This window comes from Myodes glareolus, chromosome 2 (assembly GCF_982192425.1).
Source record: "Myodes glareolus chromosome 2, mMyoGla1.1, whole genome shotgun sequence".
NCBI classification, from domain to species: domain Eukaryota; kingdom Metazoa; phylum Chordata; class Mammalia; order Rodentia; family Cricetidae; genus Myodes; species Myodes glareolus.
This window is the reverse complement of record NC_142027.1, coordinates 82,731,360-82,750,634: the sequence shown is the minus strand read 5'-3', so window position 1 is coordinate 82,750,634 and position 19,275 is coordinate 82,731,360. Positions and strand designations below refer to the sequence as shown.

Here is a 19,275-nt window from a genome sequence, read left to right as displayed (position 1 = left end):
ATTTGAGAGAACCCAAGGCATGTCATTGATGTGCTAGTAATTGTTTAGGGAATTTCCAAGGTCATCCTCTGGTATGGACAAAGAAATGAATGACTAGGAAAAAGAGATGAAGTTGTAGAGAAAGGGACAATGACAGCTTTATGCATTTAGAATTGGAGAAGACTAAATGTCTGTTAAACAGATTCTAGCTTTGGCAATGTACAGGGCCTCTGAGTGTCCCTTTTCTCAGACTGCTCCTGTGTTGATGGCCAACACTGTGATTTTTAGCTGTTTTCTCTAGAAGACTTTTCAAGGAAAAAGGCATGACAGTGGTAGGAAGGCTGCTTCTCCTTTCTTGTCTAACCATGTTCTTTTAACCTTACTTCAATACCTTCCCTGGAAGAAGTAGTTTCATCCACAAATACTTTGCATGGACGTGTTTTTGCCCTTTAGAAGACAGTGATGGGCTATTATTCAGAGGACAGTGCTGTTGGCAAGACAAAGTCATTCAGAAGTCACTACTGTCCTCTCCTCCATACACTTACACATGTAGTGATACCATTTGAAAACATTCCCCAAGAGCTCCTCTGTGGTTTACTTCCTGTTCTTTGATTCCATTCAATACATAAGTATTCAACTCATAACTCTATTTCATATTTCCTCTTTTATCCTGATGCAGTCATTGGCAGGAGAAATATATTTCTACAAACAAAAAATTTAATGATTTCATGGACATTACCTACTTAATATAGAAAAGAAAGATTCAGAAACTAAACATTTTCAAGTTTGGCAACTTAGTCTCAGCTTACAAAATTTGATGTTGTTTTTTGTTATAAGATTGTTAAAACTCCGCAAATTTTCAACTGTTAGACTAGGGATTCTCTTACAATTTATGTTGAAGACTTCAACAGCTATTATTCACTGTTTCATTGAACCTAATATGTGTACAGCAGATTGTAAGCTATTTATAAATCGACTGTGTGTGCACTCGTGTGTGTGTGGTAACAAGTGTCTGGGTTCCTGAGGAGGTCAGAAAAGGCATCTGATCCCTTAGAGCCTGAATTGCAGGAGGATGTTAGCTGTCTGACATGGTTGATAGGAATCAAAATCACTTCCTCTACAGGAACAACAAGCATACTAAGAGCAGGCACTGCTTAAATCCACTCTAAATGACAATACAATAATAAATTTGTATGGAGAAATAAAACAAAACAAAACAAAAAATGTTGAGCCTCTCAAAGCATTGATTCTCTATGCAAAATAAAGTAGTTTACACACTGCCTCGATTGACATATACAGAATTACATTAATGGATAATTTACTTTCTACTAAGAGTCCAGATAGAGATTTGTGGCTTCCAAAATTGTCTCACAATTGGTAGGAGGGGGACCTAGCAGACATTCATTGATGCAAGAACATGGTTGCTTTGGGGAGAATTGTTTCCCTGGTTTCTGATGTTTTTTCTTCACTTTAAGGTTTTCCTATCCTGCCACTTGGTGGAGCCCAAGTCCTCTGCATGTGTAGTCTCTCAACTTCTCTGTGACTCCCAATCTGAAGTAAAAGGAGGGGCCTTTACATCCCAAGGAAGAGGAATATTTGCATGGAGCCAGCCTGCATTTAGAATCACAGAGCCAGATAAAAAGGGGCACCCAGCTCTAGTACGTCCATTGAACTCAGGAAAAGAATCTGGGTGTTTTCACAATGACTTGGACTCTACTACTCCTCATTTTTCTTCATCAGTTAGCCGGTCAGTGGACTTTAATAATTCTGGGAGAGTAAATGTTGCTTGGAATGGTCTTTCTTGTGAATGAGATTTGCTTGTCCTTACTGATTTTTATTATCTTCCTTTTACAGGGTCATGTGCCCAGTTTGTGCTAACACAACCAAACTCTGCATCTGGGTCTCTTGGGAGCACAGTCACAATCTCCTGCAAGCGCAGCAGTGGTAACATTGGAAGCAAGTATGTGCATTGGTACCAGCAGCACTTTGGAAGTCCACCCACCAATGTGATCTATAATGACAATCAAAGACCATCTGGAGTTCCTGTTCGATTCTCTGGCTCCATTGACAGCTCCTCCAACTCAGCCTTGCTGACCATCACAAATCTGCAGATTGAGGATGAGACTGACTACTACTGCCAGTCTTATGATAGTAGTAGCTATAAACACAGTGGCGAGAATTATGAGGAAGTAAGACAAAAACTCCTTAGAGCACCAGCAGTGAAATCACTTGTGAAAATGACTATTGCTATTTTGTGTCTCCTACAAAAGTACTTCTATTGGGATTGCCACATCATAATTTTCTTTAGATTCAGTGTAAGATTTTACTTTCTCCTTCCTCATATAGATGGCTGACCTCTTTACACATATAGGGTGGATCCATGGAATAGGAATTGTTGAAAACAGGAATTCTGGAGGGCAATACTACTGACATTTTGTGCCAGAGACTTTTTTACATGTGTGATGTATTTAGCACCATCTGTGACCATGAGTCACCTGCATATTTTTATGTTTTCCCTCCATTATGACATCACTAACTCTCTGTAGTAGCAAATTACACATGGGAAATGCCACCCTTTTTTGAAGCCACTGTTTTAAGAAGGTGTTCTGTTAAGGATCCCCTTGCCTTGACACTTTCTTATTTCATTATTGCATAAGAATGAAGTTGTTATATCTCCCTGAGTTTCTGTCCTGAATTGCTCAGCAAAATAACAGTACTGAATTCAAGTGACTGTTCTGACAATAAGGTCACATTCTAATGAGAACAAATCTTGGATTATACAACTCTATAGCAGACTTAAACAACATCTCTAATGTATTGTTAATGGAAGACCTAGTATACATGTAAATGTTAAAACCTTCATATAATAGTCATGCAAGTGTAATAGAGTTCTTCCATTTCATGTTATCCACCTGTAAAGCTCTGAAGAGCATACTATTGACATAGTGAAAGGTAACAAAACAGTCTCACAGAAGAGCTAAAGAAAGCCTCAAATATTGTATTAATAACAGTTATATCACTGGGTAGTATGGCTCAAGCCTTTAATTCAGCACTTGGGAAACAGAGGGAGGTAGATTTCTCTGAATTCAAAGCTTGCCTGGTCTTCAGATTAAGTTCCTATGCGGAGAAACCTTGTCTCAAAAAACTGAATAGAATAAAGATTTCTAAGTTCAGGTCTGAAAACTAAGTAGTGATTAAATACAATGTGCATCACATTTGAGCATATATTGGATGGCAGTGAGAAGGGAAAGAGATATGTCAAATAATTGAGTAAACTTTTACTCATCTTCTGATTTATTTTACTAACAGAATGAAAACAGTAATTACCTCAGAGGGAAGGATTACATACTCGCCCAATTTCTTGATCACAGTTTTTCAGTTTCATGCAATTTTCTATTTTCTGATTTATAAACCATTATAGTATATATTTCCCCTTTTTGGCATCTTTCCCATCACTGTGATAAAGATAATGAGTTCCTCATGGGAAGAGTGAGGAAAACACTAAGAGTAAACTGAGGTAGTAATGTAAAGAGTAGAATTAGAAAGGTAATGCCTGTAATTAATTATGTGCAAACATGTCTTCTACTGAAACTGTTACAGTGAAGAAAAGTAAACACATCAGTTGAGAATCAGCATGGAGGGGAACAACTTGGAGAAGAACTGTTTGTGTTAATAGAGAAAGGATACACAGCTAAGATGGTTCCTGTGTCAGGGATTTCAATGAACTTTCACAGGGCATCATGAATGGACAGTAGAATCCTGTTTCTTTCACAAAGGTGGGTGCCCTTTAATTTAGTGCATAGATGTTCAGAATTGAGACATCCATCATCTTGGTGAATTTTTCCTTTGATGACTATGATGTATCCTTTCGACATCTTTGAATAATTTTGCTGTTAAGACTCTCTTGTTTGATATTATGATGGTTATATCAGCTTTCTTCTTTGATCCATTTAATTGAAAAATCTCTATCCAACCATTTACTGTAACATGATGTCTGTCTTTGAGTTTGAGGTGTGTTTCCTGTACACAGCAGAAGTATGGATCCTGTTTTCATATTTATTCTATTAACCTGTGTCTTTTTATTTGCAAATTGAGTCTATTGATATTGAGAACTATTAATGAACAGTGATTCTTAATTTTTTTTGGTGGTAATAGTAGTGATAGTAATGTGTGTGTGTGTGTGTGTGTGTGTGTGTGTGTGTGTGTGTGTGTGTGTTTCTGTCTCTTCTTTGAGTTTTGCTGTTATAAGTTTATGTGCTGTCTACATGTTATGTTTGTATGTTACTAACTTCCTTGACTGGAAATTTTCCTTCTCATACATTCTGTAGGATGCTATTTGTGAATTGGCATTGTTTAAATTTGACCATTTCATGAAATATCTTGTTTTCTCCATCTGTTGTGATTTAAAGTTCTGATAGGTACCATAGTTGGGCTAGCATTCGTGGTCTCTTAGAGTATGCAAGAAATCAATCCAGACCCTTCTGACTTTTGGGGTCTCTGATTCTAATTGTTCTGACTTTATATTTTCATAACCTTTTTCCCTTGTAGTTTTTAGTGGTTTTTCTTCTTTCTCTGTGTTTAGTTTTGAATTTTTGTATGGAATATGGATTTTCTTTTCTGATCCAATCTATTGGTGTTCTATAAATTTCTTGTACCTATATAGGCACAAGTTATGAATTTTTCTTCAAGTTATGAATTTTTCTTCTACGATTTTGTTAAATATATTCTCTGAGTATTTGAACTGGGATTCTTCTTCTATTCCTATTATTCTTAGGTTTGTTTTTTTCATACTCTTCCTGAATTTCTGGGTGTTTTGTGTTAGGGACTTTTTAGATTTTTTCATTTTCTTTTACTGATCAATCTGTTTCTTCTATTGTATGTTCACTGCCTGAGAATTTCCAACTCTTGAATTCTGTTGCTGTTGATTGCTTCTTTAGTTCCTGTTTGATTTTCTAGATTTTCCATTTCTAGAATTACTTCACATTGTGTTTTCTATATTCCTTTTATTTGTATTTTCAGATCTTGAAGAGTTTCCTTAACACTTAGGAACTTAACTGTTAATTTTCTTCTTGTTTTCTGTCATTCTTTAAGGGATTTATTGATCTCCTCCATTTTTGGTTGTGGTTTCCTCAATTTCTTTTTTTTTTATTAATTTATAAAAGTTTCCACTTCAGCCACTTTTCCCAATACACTCCCACTCCCCCCACTCCCTCTCCTCCTCCCTCTCCAGCCCTAAGAGTAGTCAGGGTTTCCTGCCCTGTGGGAAGTTCAAGTTCCTCCCCCCTCCCTCCAGGTCTAGAAAGGTGAGCATCCAAACAGACTAGGATCCAAAAAATCCAGTACATACAGAGGAAACAAGTCCCAGTGCCATTATCAATGGCTTCTCAGACAGTCCCCATGCCAGCCACATTCAGAGAATCCGGTTTGCTCGTTCATTCCCAGTCCAGGAGCTGATGCAAAGGGCATGAAGAATTACTGCTTACTGGTTTTCTCCTCATGTCTTGCTCAGTCTACTTTTTTTTGAGGCAGGGTCTCTCAGTAACTTTGAAACCTGTCCTGGAAGTAGCTCTTGCAGACCAAGCTAGTCTTGAACATACAAAGATCCACCTGTCTCTGCCTCCTGAGTGTTGCGATTAAAGGTGTGCACCACCACCACAGTCTACTTTCTTATAGGACCCAGAAACGCTTGTCAAGGGGTAACACCATCTACAATGGGCTGGTACCACCCTCAATGGGCTGGCCCCACTCAAAGCAATTACTAACTAGAAAAATGTCCTATAGTTTTGATTACAGGCTAGTCTTATGGACACATTTTCTTAATTAAAAGTTCACATTCTCCAGTGACACCAGATTGTGTCAAATTGACATAAAACTAGCCAATACCCAAGAATTTTGTTACAAGTATTTGCATTTTTGTTCATTAAAGGCATTTCTCTGTTTTTTTTCTTTTTCTGTAGTATGTTTACCTGTATTTACTATAAATGTTTTACTGTTTTCATAGGATGTATTTGGTAATGCTCCTTTTTATTTTATGGAAGAAGTTAACAATTAATATGAGTCTCCTTTTAAAGTCTTTTGTGCCATTTTTATTATTCTATGTTTATTTTATTAAATATATTTACTTTATTTTTTGAGATTTTAATCTAATCACACCACTTCCCCTTTATTTCCTCCCACAAAAAAATCTGCCCTTATACCCCTACTTACTCCTTTTCAAATTTATAACCTCTTTTTAAAAATTGTTTTAACATGCATATATGTATTTTTATATATACATGTATTTACAAACACATGGATAAAACCTAATAAATCTGTATGGTGTTACTTGTATGTGTCAGTCCTGACTCTTTGTTATTTAATAAGCAATTGGTGTGCTCTTCCCTAGAGAAGAGTGCTGTATCCACTCTCAGCATTCTTTTATTATGTATGGGTCTTTGTGTAAGGTTGAGTCCCCATGCATTTTAATATGTCCATTGGTGTTTTACTTTTTTATTTAGGTGGCTATGTTGGTTAGAATTTAGAGATGTAGCTTCTGACATTCTTAGGAGACACATCACCCCAGCAAACTCCCCAATTATCTGGCTCTTACAATTTTTCAACCCCCTCTTCCACAGTGGTCTCTGACCCTTAGTTGCAAGAGTGTCTTGTGGTTGTTCAGTTGGAACTGATATCAACAACTCTAAATTTTGATTGACTTTGGTTTTCTAAAATGGTATCCATGTTCTGCAAAGTGGTCTTTCCATGATGAGAAGCAAGAATAACATTTATCTGTGGATATAAGAACCAATATTCATGATAAAGTTAGGGATAATACTTGCTTAGTAAAGTATATTCCCAGATTCTCTTCTAAGATTCATGACTTCTTTAGGCCTGGGGAGGTGACTAGGTTTTCTGTATCAGGAATGATTTCCTTCTTGTTTAATGCATACCTCCAAAGTATGTATGCCACTACTGCACCTCTCGAGTTATTGTGACATGTTGGTCATTATTATCATTCACAGGGATAATACTTGTATAGAACTATTATTGATTGTGTTCATCCTTTGGAAGTTTGCAAGGCACCTTCTGGCAGCAAAAAAAAGTTGATCTGCAAGGATTAGTCTTTCACATCAGTTCAATCTTATGTACTTCTGAACCCTGGCTGAGTGCATGGTTTTCTGAGTAATAAATACTTGCTTCCATCTCTGTTGGGCAACCAAGGGCAATAGAAATATCTAATAATATTTTTTGAGTCTTTTGGATGACTCTCATCAATGATATAAAGTAGAGCTTCTCTAGCTGGTATTGGGGTTTTTATAAGATGGTCTTTGGATCTTTGTGGTAGCATTACCAGCTCAGATAGGAAAAACTCATGTAAACTACATATGTATATTTAAACAATGATTTAATTCTTTATGAATATTTTAGTAGATAGTAAGCAGTTTCATTAATTAAGACAGAGGACTAATCTCCAAAAAATATAAGAAATCTAGAGACTAGGCACGAAAGTACAAATAATTCAGTTGAAAAGTAGGATACAGATCTAAGCTGAGAATTTTCAGCAGACGATTCTCGAATTGCTGAAAGACACTTAAGAAATTTTTTAACATTCTTAGTCATCAGGGAAATTCAAATCAAAACAACTCTGAAATACCATTTTACACCTGTCAGAATGGCTAACAATACTAACATAAATGACAGTTTATGCTGTAGAGGATGTGGATTAAGGAGAAAACTCCTCCATTGCTGCTAGAAGTGCAAACATGTAAACTGTGGAAATCAGTGCATCAATTTCTCAGAAAATTAGAACTCAATATACCTCTAGGTCCAGCAATACCACTTGTGGGCATCCACATAAAGGAAGCACACTTGTAACACAACGGCATTTGCTCATCCATATTCATAGTGGAATCATTTGCCATAGCCAGACTCTGGTGAAAACCTAGATATCCCTCATCTAAAGAATGGATAGACTGACTTCTAGCAGACAGCCATCGGAGTGGTGAGTTTGATTCTGGCCCGGCAGGAGCCCAGCCAGGAAGAGCTCAGACTTTCCCCAACCCCCTAGACTCACAAGTCACCCTGCAGTGGTGGCTCCACACTGCTAAGCTCTCCCGCCTGCCATCCCAGCTTCCATCCAGGTACACCTTCCTATATTTCTCCCTTCCCCCTGGGGCCATAAAATTTCCCCAGCTCAGCTGCCTTGGGCACTGGGCCTGGGCTGTAGGTGCAAACCAGAAGGAAGGAGTGCCTGTGTTTCAATAGCCTGCCTGAGGAAAGGTAGGCCTTCTGTCAGTGAAGTCCCTGCCCAACAAGGGAACCTGACCCGGTACCAGAAGATCCAATAGAGAGCATTTGAAGGAAGAGATGGGTAGACGCCAAGGCAAGACCTTCTCCAACAATCTGAAAAACAACACGAAAACACCAGATCCCAACGACCCTGTGAGAGAAGGACTTGAAGAGCTTAATCCAGAAGAAGTGGAAAAAAGTGCCATTATGAAAGTAATAGAGTTCTTTAAACAGGATATGAATAACTCCCTTAAAGAATTGGATGAGAAGTATAACAAAAAGTTTGAAGAAATGAATAAAGAAATGGATGAGAAATATAAAAAAAAGTTTGAAGAAATGAGTAAATCCGTGAATGATACCCTGGGAAACCAAGAAAAAACAATCAAACAGGTAAAGGAAACAGTTCAAGAATTGAGAACTGAATGGAGGCAATGAAGAAAACACAAACCGCGTACTGGCTGGATATGGAAACCCTAGGTAAATGAACAGAGACTACAGAATCAAGCATAACCAATAGAATACAAGAGATAGAAGAACAAATCACAGATTTTAAAGATACCATAGAGAAAATAAACACTCTGATCAAAGAAAACGGCAAATACAACAAATTCTCTTCACAAAACATTCAAGAAATCTGGAACACAATAAAAAAAACCAAATCTAAGAATAATAGGGATTGAAGAAGGACAAGAATTGCAGATCAAAGGTGAGAAAATATATTCAACAAAATTATAGAAGAAAACTTTCCCAACCTGAAGAACGAGATTCCTATGAAGGTTCAAGAATCATACAGAACACCGAAATAGACTGGATCAAAACAAGCATCCCCTTGCCATATAATAATCAAAACACAAAACATACAGATTAAAGAAAGAATATTAAGAGCTGCAAATGAAAAAGGTCAAGTAACTTATAAAGGTAAAACTGTCAGGCTTACACCAGACTTCTCTATGGAAACCATGAAAGCCAGAAGGTCCTGGATAGAGGTACTGCAGAAACTAAGAGACCATGGATGCAAACCCAGACTACTATTCCCAGCCAAGCTATCGTTCACTATCAACGGAGAAAACAAAATATTCCAGGATAAAAATAAATTTAAACAATTCGTAGCCACAAATCCAGCCTTACAGAAAGTAATAGAAGGAAAATTGCAACCCAAGGAATGCAACATTTCCAACACTGCCTACAATAATCCAGACATCTAGCGAACCTTCACAACCAAAACTCAAAGAGAAAGACACAAACTCTACTACACACAAAAATAAAAAAAAAATAATAACCAGAATCAACAACCACTGGTCATTAATATCACTTAATATTAATGAACTCAACTCACCAATAATAAGGCACAGACTAAGAGACTGGTTACGAAAACAGGATCCAACATTCTGCTGTTTACAAGAAACACACCTCAACCACAAATATAGACATCTACTCAGAGTAAAGGGTTGGGAAAAGGTTTTCCAAGCAAATGGACCTAAGAAACTAGCGGGTGTGGCCATTCTAATATCTAACAAAATTGACTTCAAACTAAAATCAATCAGAAAGGATGGAGATGGACATTTCATACTCATAACAGGAGCAATTCATCAGGAGGAAGTCTCAATCCTGAATATCTATGCCCCTAATATAAAAACACTCACTTATGTAAAAGAAAAACTTTTAGAACTCAAGGCAGTCATCCAACCACACAAACTAATAGTGGGAGACTTCAACACAACTCTCTCCCAATGGACAGGTCAATCAAACAGAAACTCAACAGAGAAATAAAAGAATTACTAGAGGTGAAATAACCTTGTCCCATAACCATACTGATGAATATTTTGCATATCACCACAGAACCTTCATATGACGATGGATGAAGATAGAGACAGAGACACATATTGGAACACTGGACTTAACTCCCTAGGCCCAAATGAGAAGCAGAGGGAGGGAGATCGTGAGCAAGGAAAGAAAAATCAGGGGGGCCTTCATCTGATGATGGATGGAGATAGAGACGGAGACCCACATTGGAGCACTGAAAGTCTGGACGGCGAAGGGTGCGTTCACCCACTGATACAAGGGGACTGATTAAATGAGAGCTCACCAAGGCCAGCTGGACTGGGACTGAACGAGCATGAGATCAAACCGGACTCTCTGAATGTGGTTGACATGGGGGCTGACTGAGCCTCCAAACTCCAAATGAAGACTGAGAATCCATTGACAATGGCACTAGAGGTAATGAATCAAATGGACTTAACAGATATCTATAGAACATTCCACCCAAAAAGGAAAGAATATACCTTCTTCTCTGCAGCTCATGGAACCTTCTCAAAAATTGACCACATACTCGGTAACAAAGAAAATTCCACAGATACAAAAAAAAATGTTAGTAACCACCTGTGTTTGTCTGATCACAATGGAATAAAGTTAGAATTCAATAACAATTCGAACACCAGAAAGCCTACAAACACATGGAAGTTGAACAGTCAACTACTGAATCATCCCTGGGTCAAGGAAGAAATAAAGAAAGAAATTGAAGTCTTCCTTGAATTTAATGAAAATAAAGACACAACATACTCAAACCTATGGGACACTATGAAAGCAGTGCTAAGAGGAAAGTTCATAGCACTAAGTGCCCAATTAAAGAAAATGGAGAAGGCACATATTGGAGGCTTAACAGCACACCTGAAAGCTCCGGAAAAAAAAGAAGCAGACACTTCCCCAGCAGGAGTAGAAGACTGGAAATAATCAAACTGAGGGCTGAAATCAACACAATAGAAACACAGAAAACAATCCAAAGAATCAACGAAACAAATGTTGGTTCTTGGAGAAAATCATCAAGATTGACACTCAAATTAATAAGATCAGAAATGAAAAGGGGGACATAACAACAGACACAGAAAATTCAGAGAATCATTAGACCTTATTACGAAAGTTTATATGCCACAAAGTTGGAAAATGTACAAGAAATGGATTGGTTTTTAGATAAATACCATTTACCAAAGTTAAATCAAAACCAGGTAAACAATCTAAATAGACCTGTTAGTCATGAAGAATTAGAAGCGGTTATCAAAAACCTCATGGCCAAAAAAAGCCCAAGGCCAGATGGTTTCAATGCAGAATTCTACCAGAATTTCCAAGAAGAGCTGATACCTATATTCCTTAATGTATTTCACAATATAGAAACAGAAGAGTCATTGCCAAACTCTTTTTATGAAGCTACAGTTACTTTGATACCAAAACCACATAAAGACACAACCAAGAAAGAGAATTACAGGCCAGTCTCACTCATGAACATCGACGCAAAAATTCTCAACAAAATCCTGGCAAACTGAATCCAAGAACACATTAGAAAAATTATCCATTATGATCATATAGGCTTCATCCCAGAGATGCAGGGCCGGTTCAACATATGCAAATCTATCAATGTAATCTATCATATAAATAACCTGAAAGAAAATAACCATATGATCATTTCATTAGATGCTGAAAAAGCATTTGACAAAATTGAACATCCCTTTATGATAAAGGTATTGAAGAGATTGGGGATACAAGGATCATACCTAAATTTAATAAAAGCTATTTACATCAAGCCGACAGCTACCATCAAACTGAATAGAGAGAAATTCAAAGCCATTCCATTGAAATCAGGAACATGAAAAGGCTGTCCACTCTCCCCATACCTCTTCAATATAGTGTTTAAAGTTCTAGCAATAGCAATACGACAACATAAGGGGATCAAGGGGATTCAAACTGAATAGGAAGAAGTTAAACTCTCGTTATTTCCAGACGATATGATAGTATGCATGAGCGACCCCAAAAACTCTACCAAAGAACTCCTACAGCTGATAAACACCTTTAGTAATGTGGCAGGATACAAGATCAACTCCAAAAAAATCAGTGGCCCTCCTATACACAAAAGATAAAGAAGCAGGGAGGGAAATCAGATAAACTTCACCTTTCACGATAGCCACAAATAGCATAAAATATCTTGGGATAACTCTGACCAAGGAAGTCAAAGGCCTATTAGACAAGAACTTTAAGTCTTTGAAGAAAGAAATTGAGGAGGATACCAGAAAATGGAAAGATCTCCCTTGCTCTTGGATTGGGAGGATCAACATAGTAAAAATAGCAATTCTACCAAAAGCAATCTATAGATTCAATGCAATCCCCATCAAAATCCCATAAAACTTCTTCACAGACCTTGAGGGAATAATAATCAATAATAAAGGAACTTCTGGAGGTATACCCATCCCTGACTTCAAACTCTATTACAAAGCTACAGTATTGAAAACAGCTTGATATTGGCAAAGGAACAGAAAAGTCTACCTATGGAATCAAATAGAAGACCCAGATATTAATCAGCAAACGTATGAACAGTTGATTTTCAGCAAGGGAGCTAAAGGTATGCAATGGAAGAAGGAAAGCATCTTTAACAAATGGTCCTGGCATAACAGGATGCCAACCTGTAGAAGAATGAAAGTAGATCCATATCTATCAACATGCACAAAAATCACGTCCAAATGGATTAAAGACCTCAACATTAATCTGACCATTTTGAATCAGACAGAAGAGAAAGTGGGAAGTAGTCTACAAGACACAGGCACAGGAGACCACTTCCTAGGTAGAACCCCAGTAGCACAGACAATAAGAGAATCAATGAATAAATGGGACCTCCTGAAACTGAGGAGCTTCTGTAAAGCAAAGGACACCATCAGTAAGACGAAAGGCTACCTCCTGACTGGGAGAAGATCTTCACCAACCCCTCATCAGACAAAGACCTGATCTCCAAAATATACAAAGAACTCAAGAAACTAGACAATAAAACTCTAATTAACCCAATTAAAAAATGGGGTGCTGATCTGAACAGAGAATTCTCAACAGAAGAACTTTGAATGGCCAAGAGACACTTCAGGTCAAGTTCAACATCCTTAGCGATCAGGGAAATGCAAATTGAAACAAATATGAGATACCATTTTACACCGGTCAGATTAGCTAAAGTCAAAAACACCAATGATATCCTATGCTGGAGAGGATGTGGAGAGAGGGGAACTCTCATCCATTGTTGGTGGGAATGCAAACTTGTGCAGCCACTCTGGAAATCAGTGTGGTGGTTTCTCAGGAAACTGGGAGTCAACCTCCCTCAAGACCCATCAATTCCACTCTTCGGAATATACCCAAGAGTTGCCCTATCATACTACAAAAGCATTTGTTCAACTATGTTCATAGCAGCACTATTTGTAATAGCCAGAATCTGGAAACAACCTAGGTGCCCCTCAATAGAAGAATGGTTAAAGAAGGTGTGGAACATATATACATTAGAGTTTTTCTCAGCGGTAAAAAACAATGACATCTTGAATTTTGCATGCAAATGGATGGAAATAGAAAACGCTTTACTCAGTGAGGTAACCCAGACCCCAAAAGAGGAATATGGTATGTATTCACTCATATGTAGATTCTAGCCATAATTAAAGGTCTTTGGGCCTATTATTCGTGATCTTAGAGAAGCTAAATAAGAAGGTGAACCTGAAGAAAATCATGTAGTTATCCTCCTGGAGATTGTAAGTAGACAAGAGTGCCAGGAAACCTCGGGTGCTTGGAGGGGTGTGGGGGGGGTTGTTGGAAGGGGAGAGGGTTAGAGGGAAGAGAGTAGGGGAAGAATGGAGAAAGCTCGGGGGATTGGGATGGGGGGAGGGAGGAAGGATGGATATGTCATCAGGGATGTATAAACCTCAACTAAGGGAGTCATTTTAGGGTTTACAAGAGACTTGATTTTAAATGGTATCCCAGGTCCAAGGAGAGATCCCCAGATTGTTCTCTGGACCTAGGAGAGGGTGCCTGAACCGGCCTTGGCCAATAACCATACTGATGAATATTTTGCATATCACCATAGAACCTTCCTCTGGCGATGGATGGAAATTGAGACAGAGACCCACATTGGAACACTGGACTTCACTCCCTAGGTCCAAACGAGAAGCAGAAGGAAAGAGAAAGTGAACAAAGTAGGCAAGATCAGAGGGAACCTTCACCCGTTGATGGATGGAGATTGAGACAGAGACCCACATTGGAACACTGGACTGAGCCCCCAAGGTCTAAATGAGGAGCAGAAGGAGGGAGAACATGACAAGAAAGGCAGGACCGTGAGGAGTGCGTTCACCCACTGATACAAGGGGACCAATCTAATGAGAGTTCACCAAGGCCAGTTGGACTGGGACTGAGCGAGCACGTGATCCAACCAGATTCTCTGAATATGGCCGGATTCTCTGAATGTGGCTGACACGGGGTCTTTCTTAAAATCCATTGACAATGACACTGGGACTTGTTTCCTCTGCATATACTGGATTTTTGGGATCCAGTCTGTTTGGATGCTCACCTTCCTGGACCTGGAGGGAGGGGGGAGGAACTTGAACTTCCCACAGGACAGGAAACCCTGACTGCTCTTAGGGATGGAGAGGGAGGAGGAGATTGAGTGGGGGGAGTGGGAGGGTGTTGGGAGAAGAGGCGGAAATGGAAACTTTTATAAATTAATAAACTTTTATATAAAAAAAGAATGCATAAAAAAGTAGTACATTTGCACAATGGAGTATTAACCAGCAGTGAAAAACATGACATCTTGAAAATTGCAGGCAAATAGATGGAACTAGAAAACAAATCCTCAGCGAGGTAACCCAGATCTAGAAAGACAAACATGGTATGTACTAACTCATTAGTGAATATTATAGGTAAAGCAAAGGATAACCAAATTTCAATCCACATTCCTAGAGAAGCTAGGTAAAAAGGACGACCCTAAGTCGAACACCAAAGGAGGGCCTTTTGAAGAGGAAATAGATAAGATCTTATGGGCAAACTAGGCAGGGTTAGAATGAAGGAGATGGGGGCTAGGAACATGAGTGATCAAGATGACCAAGTTGGTGAAGGGATAGAGAGGGAGACTAATGAAAAAGATATCATGATAGAGTAATCCATTTCAGAGAGACATCTGGTGATAGGAAACTTTTAGAGATCCACAAGGATGACTCCAGCTAAGACTCCTAGCAATAGTCGAAAGGATACCTGAACTGGCCTTTCCCTGTAATTGGATTAGTGACTACCCTAACTCCCATCATAGAATCTATATTAACTAATTGATCAAAGAACATTCAATCATCACAGCCAAGCACTGGGCTGACCTCCTATAGGAAACCCACAAAGACAGCTGACTTGTGTTAGTAGTAGTTCACAGACTCTGGACTGACACCAGGGGAACCTGCATGGGACCAAACTAGGCCTTCCGAATGTGGCTTTAGTATTGTCGTTTAATCTGTTTTGGGGGCAGGGTTGTCCTGTCAGTGGAACCAGAACTTATCCCAGGTACATGAACTGGCATTTTGGAGCCCATTCCTGATGGTGGGTTATTTTCCCCATCCTGATTCAGTGTGGGAGTGACTAGCTCCTGCCTCAAATTGGTATCCCAGACTTTGGCAACTCCCCAAAGGAGGCCGTAACCCATTTTAGGAGTGGATGCAGGAGGAAAACGGGATAGTGGGCACGCAGAAGGGAAGGGACAGGGAACTAAGGCAGAAATGTAAATTTAAAGAATAATTAAATTAAATACAAAACATTTTTCTGACATCCTTATGGCTATTTTACCCTCATTCTCCTTTCATTATATCTATCTTCATTCTTATCCCTAGTCAGAGCCCTTCAGATTTTCCCATTTCCTCATTGACCACATCAGATCACTTACCACTTGCTGTTCCTCCTTTATTTCTCTTTCACAACCTTGTCCTGGCAATGGTTCCTTTTTGCTTTTCTTGTTTATGCAGTACTCCAGTTTATATCTTTACATGTTCAGTTATTGGGTTTAGTGGTTTATTAAATTTATTAATTTATATATGTTGAACCATCCTTGTATTTCAGAGGCAAAGCTAACTTGATTATAGTGGGTAATCTTTTTCATTTATGTTTCTATTCTCCTTGCAAGCATTTTTTAAAGCAGTGTTGAATTGATGTTGATCAATGTTATTTTCCCTAATTTTCTTTTTTGTTGTTGGGTATTAATGTGATACTGGCTTCACAAAAGCAGTTTGTGAATATTTGATCTCATTATGTTGTTGGTTCTAGAGGAAATAGTTGTAGTTATTTTTTGAATGCTTGGTAGACTGCTTGACTTCATCTCTCCCTGATATTTTTATTTTTTACATATTTAGGTATATTTATTTGTTTTAAGGCTGGAAGACGTTATACTAGTTATACTTTTCTCATTTGTGATACTTCTGTTTAGGTTCGTGACTTCTTGGTTTAATTTCTAGTGTTTGGATTAATGTAAAGCATCATCTGCTTATTTTGGCTTACAAGCTTAATTACACAGAGATTTTTTTAAGTATTGCTTCATGAAATTCTAAACTTTTTGGTGTTTGTGATAATATTTTGAATCTGCTTTTTCTTTACTTTTTGTCAGTGGATTTCATCTACTCAAAGAACCAGCTTTAAGGTTAGTTGATTTATTTTATTCATGTCTCTTTTTTTCCATTTTATTAATTCCTGCTGTGATTTCTTTTATTTCTGCCACCTACATCATTTGTGTTTGCTTTGTTACTATTTTTCAGTTTTTTGAGCTTCATCATTAAGTAATTTATTTCATGCTCTTTTTAATTTTTCAGTGTAAACATTCAGAGCTATAAATTTTCCATGTAGGACAGCTTTCAATATGTCCCAGAGGTTTCATTTTGCTGTGTTTTAATTTTCTAGTTCTTGAAAATTTTTAACTTTTATTGTTTTCTGTTTTTATTGATTCAATATAGTGATGAGTTGTTTAATCCCCATGATTTTATATTTTCTAGAGTATTCTCTCAATTTTAGTTTTTAATTGTATTATGGCTAGAAGGAATATAAGAAGTGATTTCAATCATTTTACTGTTTTAAAGATTTATTTGTGTCTTGGGATGTGATCTGTTTTAGAAGAGCTACCACATGCCACAGAGTAAAATGTATATTAATTTGTCTTTTGTGTAGAATGGTCTGTAGATTTTTGATAATTCTATTTAATGCTTTTTAGTTATGACCTCTTTTAATTCCATTGTTTCTCTTTGTTTCTTTGTTCTTATGGGATGACAAAGAGAGAATGTGGGACACTGAAATTACCTATTGTTTGATGTTAATTACTTCCTTTGAATCCAGTAGTATATTTTTATTTTAATTTTCTTAAATAAAATTTGGTGCCATAGAGTTTGGTGCATATATATTCAGGAATGTAATGTTTTCTTGGTTAAGCACTAACTTTATTAAAATAAGAAACTAGTAATTTTTAGTGATTAGTTTCATTTAAAATTTCATTTTGTCAGCTATGAGGACATTAATGCTTGCTTGCTTCCTGATTCCATTTGATTAGAGTTCTTTGTTCAACTGTTTGCTCTAATGTAGCACCTATCTTTTCAATTAAGATGTGTTCCTTCATCATTTTAGGTGAGGTAACCCATTCCCAGGAAGACAAATATCATATGTACTCAGTCATAAGTGGCTTTTAGGCATAAAGCAAAGAAAAACCAACCTCTAATTTACAATCTGAAGAACCTAGACAATAAAAGGTGCCCTAAGAGAGACATACATGGATCTAATCTACATGGGAAGTAGAGAAAGCAAGATCTCCAGAGTAAATTGGAACATGAGAACCATGGGTTTGTTGGCTGAGGTTGCTGCCAAGCCCAGTGCCACAGCTATTCAGTCCCAAAGAAACATACAGGCGCCTACATTAATTATAAACTAGTTGGCCTCTTAGCTCAACTTTTCCTATTAACTAACTCTTATATCATGTATTAACCAATAATTCTTGTCTGTGTTAGCCACCTAGCTTGGTACTTGATCATCAAGGCTTTCTCATCTTGCTTCCTTTGCATCTTGGTGACAACTGCAGACTGAGCTTTTCCTCTTCCCAGAATTCTACTATTATGCTTGCCCTGCCTATACTCTCTGCCTGCTTTCTGGTCATTCAGTCTTTTATTAAACCAATGCAAGTGACAAATCTTTACAGGGTACAAGACCATTGTCCCTTGCACTTCCATTTTTCAAAACTAGAACTCTAAATCTCATGTCCTTGGTTTAGCTTTTTTTATTGCCCATTATCCATAACAACTTGCAACCAACACTCTAGAGAAAGACAAGCATCAATAATCCAATTTTTGGGACTGTGGGCACAGTTTTCTAGGCTACTTCCTGTTGATTTGGGGATACTTATAATCTTATGGGGACCTGAAGAAAATTTAGGATTATCTTCAAGTCCTGACTGGAATATTCTGTGAAGCTTGATCATATCAGCCAGCATTTTTTTAGAAAGTAATTTTATTAAATTATAAAAGTTTCCATTTCTGCCCTTCCTCCCAACACCCTCCCACTCCCCCCACTCACTCTCCTCCTCCCTCTTCATCCCTAAGGGCAGTCAGGGTTTCCTGCCCTGTGGGAAGTTCAAGTTCCTCCCCCCTCCCTCCAGGTCCAGGAAGGTGAGTATCCAAACAGACTGGAGCCCCAAAATCCAGTATATGCAGAGGAAACAAGTCCCAGTGTCATTGGCAATAGCTTTTCAGAAAGAGTCCAGGCCAGCCACATTCAGAGAATCTGGCGACATTCAGAGAATCTGGTTGGATCACGTCCTCGTTCAGTACCAGTCCAACTGGCTTTGGTAAACTCTCATTATATCCGTCCCCTTGTATCACTGGGTGATAGCATACCTCGCAGTCCTTATATCCTTTTTCATTTTCTTCGTCCTTCTGCTCCTCATTTGGACCTTGAGGGGCTCAGTCCGGTGCTCCAATGTGGGTCTCCATCTGTATCGCCATCCATCGCCAGATGAAGGATCTATGGTGATAAGCAAAATATTCATCAGTATGGTTATGGGCCAAGGCCAGTTCAGGCACCCTCTCCTCTGTCCAGAGAACAATCTGGGGATCTCTCCTTGGACATGGGATCCCATATATAATCAAGTATCCTGTAAACCCTAAAATGACTCCCTTAGTTGAAATATATTCTTCCCTGATCCCATATTCATCCTTCCTCCCTCCCCCCCCATCCCGG

At 38.1% G+C, this 19,275-nt stretch overlaps 1 long non-coding RNA gene across 1 annotated transcript; it reads left to right on the top strand.

Moving 5' to 3' along the window:
* Window positions 1-1,459: 1,459 nt before the first annotated feature.
* Window positions 1,460-1,931, top strand: LOC148123033 (uncharacterized). The gene is made up of 2 exons (XR_015735235.1): window positions 1,460-1,726; window positions 1,834-1,931. It is a non-coding gene; the product is annotated as an uncharacterized LOC148123033 (long non-coding RNA).
* Window positions 1,932-19,275: the final 17,344 nt, after the last annotated feature.